At 42.9% G+C, this 2,604-nt stretch overlaps 1 long non-coding RNA gene across 1 annotated transcript; it reads left to right on the forward strand.

Annotated features, from left to right (window-relative positions):
- Positions 1-928: 928 nt before the first annotated feature.
- LOC121918367 lies at positions 929-2,576 on the forward strand. Its single transcript, XR_006101215.1, has 3 exons — positions 929-987; positions 1,177-1,288; positions 2,138-2,576. It is a non-coding gene; the product is annotated as an uncharacterized LOC121918367 (long non-coding RNA).
- The last annotated feature ends 28 nt before the right edge of the window (positions 2,577-2,604 follow it).

The raw sequence follows: 2,604 nt of genomic DNA on the forward strand, positions 1-2,604 counted from the left end.
CCCCCCTCCAACATCTTTTGTAAATTGTGGGGTTCCTTGGTTCCTGTCTCCCACTCTCCTAAATATGCTATGCTCCAGTCATCTGGAGTCTCACTGAGCATGCGCAAGGGTGCCAATTTGCAATTCAGAACCTACCAATGTGATGGCTTACTTTGCACAGAATCTGGATCGCGTTCAGGGAGGCCATTACAGCAAATTTAAGCTGTAATAAGTAATCACTTAATTACATGAATTTTCGAATTGACCTCGCTATCTTCTCTTTCGAAATTGAGAGCCTCCCGTCCCGTGTGATATCCTCCTTAGAGAGGCAACAGTGAAACAAAAGGACATGGTTGTGGTGACTGTCAGAAGTATAGCTTCCATTGATTTGGAGTGGGCCAAGAGCAAGACATGTCCTCTGTCCTGGTCATATTCTCACCCATCTACTAATAGTGGGTGATGTGAACCCCTACAAAGGTTTGTTCTGCATCTATTGGGCTCTAGTTGGCCATGTGGCCACTTGCCAAAGCACTGTTTGAACTTCTTAGGACTGTGATAGTTGCTTTTATTATCACTTTAAAGCTTTGTTTCTAGCTTTTGTGGCTGTGGAGATGCATGTGCATATGGCATGGAGTCCTGATTGACATGTAGTCAACACCCTTTGAAAATTCTTGCTTTAATAGTTACATAGAAGTGGAAATTTTAGCAGATGTTGCTTTTCTCCAGTTTTCAGTCGGGCAACCCTATTGTCCACTATTTAAGAACAGGAAGGCCAGCCACCTCTTCTTCCATGTTTGTGGAACTAGAACCTTGAACAGTCAAACAGTAGCTTGCACATGTGGAAGATTTTAACATCAAAACCATTTTCAGTGAAGGCCTTTCAGTAGCTAGCCATCTAGTACAATCATAATATAGAGAAATGCAGTGATGGACGTGCATGTGTGAACCACTTTTCTGCTTTTGTTTCTGCAGTTGGTGACAAGAAGCCATCTATCTTACTGAACCCAGGTGAGCGTTTTGCTCAGGATACCTGTACTGATTCTATGATGTGAAAGCAGTTCCAGCAAGAAGGGAAGGCAGCTGGCCTGGAGACCCAGAAGACAGGATTTCTCCTGTCTTTATCTCCAGGCTGTCAATACATTTTTTGGAATTTAAGTCACAAGGACACTTGACTTTGCTCTGATTTCTTGGTTGCAGAGAATGTGGTCTTTGACGAATGTGGCAGGAGGGATGAACGGATGCAGTCACGGGCTCGTGTTGTAGGAGGACGCCCTGGGAACTCACCTTGGACAGTCAGCATCCGCAATCGGTGAGGAGAGGAATACAGGGTGGCAGTAGAGGTGGAGTCCAGTGAGGGTTGGGGTTATAAAAAGGCTTGACATGAGTGGTAGGGACACAACTAACATGGGAATGGCATTATTTAACTTGGGGTTGGGAATTGTATTACCCTTCAAATGTAGTTAGGTTGCAACTCCCAACGTCCTGAGGCAGTATAACCAATGATAAGGAATACTTCTACAGTCCAACAGTATCTGGAAGGTCATGTGACTCCCTCTCCTAAATTATATGCTAACTGGAAAACTTCTGCTCCAGTAGTCTCAACTCTTCAGTTAGTGATCCCAGCTCTGTGATACTTCCTACCTCCATCATAATCACCTTATAGTATTGAAGTGACAATGGCTAGAAAATGGGGAAATTCTTTGAGACTGGCTGAAAATTTATTGCACTGAAATGTCATCTTGCTGGTGCTGCTAAGCCAAATAGGATCGTTATTTGTCTAAGGGTTTTTCACACTACACAATTATAGCACTGCAATTCCACTTGAACTGCCATGATTCTATCCCATGAAATCCTGGGACTTGTAGTTTGGTTAAAATCACTAGAAGAACTCCCTGGCTGAGAATTCTAAATGCTCCTCCCTGAACTACAGATTCCAGGATTCCATAGGATGTTGTCATGACAGTTACAGTAGAATCATAGTACTAAGATGGGCCTAAGAGTTAGTGAAAACATAGGTGTGAGGCAGCCATTTTCAGCCACTGCTGTATGACTGCAGAGGAAGGGTAACATTGAGCCTGAAGGATGGCAGCAGTGGCTGAAAAAGTAGTCTTGCAGCTGTTCCTCTCACTAAAGTGAATTGCCTTTTTCTGCTATTCAGGGAAGGAATCCATTTCTGTGGAGGGTCGCTGGTGAAGGAGCAGTGGGTCATCAGCACACGTCAGTGTTTCTCCTCTTGGTAAGCATCTTGTTTGGCTTTTCTCTGGGGATGCACTGTCATTAGGAAACAGTAGTTTTTCCCAAGGGAGTCCAAAGGAAATACATTTTGTGGTGGAGCATTATGCAGGGGGACAGTGATGGAAAACTGATCAAGGTGGGCTTGCCTTGCTTGAAAAGCTAAATTTAGTACTAGATGCAAAACTAACATGGAAATAATAGGGACAGGTTCCTGCACCACAAAAAAAGAACAGTTCAATACATTTCACAAAATTGTTTATCCAAAACTAACAATATGCACATATGAAACAACCATGTCAGGCAAACATTTCCTAAGTAAAAACTTTTTGAAAGTTCTAGATATCACCTGAAGGCTTCTTCTAAAATGCATCTAGGCATGACATTTTATTT

The sequence above is a fragment of the Sceloporus undulatus genome, unplaced genomic scaffold (assembly GCF_019175285.1).
Source record: "Sceloporus undulatus isolate JIND9_A2432 ecotype Alabama unplaced genomic scaffold, SceUnd_v1.1 scaffold_9603, whole genome shotgun sequence".
In the NCBI taxonomy this organism is placed as follows: Eukaryota; Metazoa; Chordata; class Lepidosauria; order Squamata; family Phrynosomatidae; genus Sceloporus; species Sceloporus undulatus.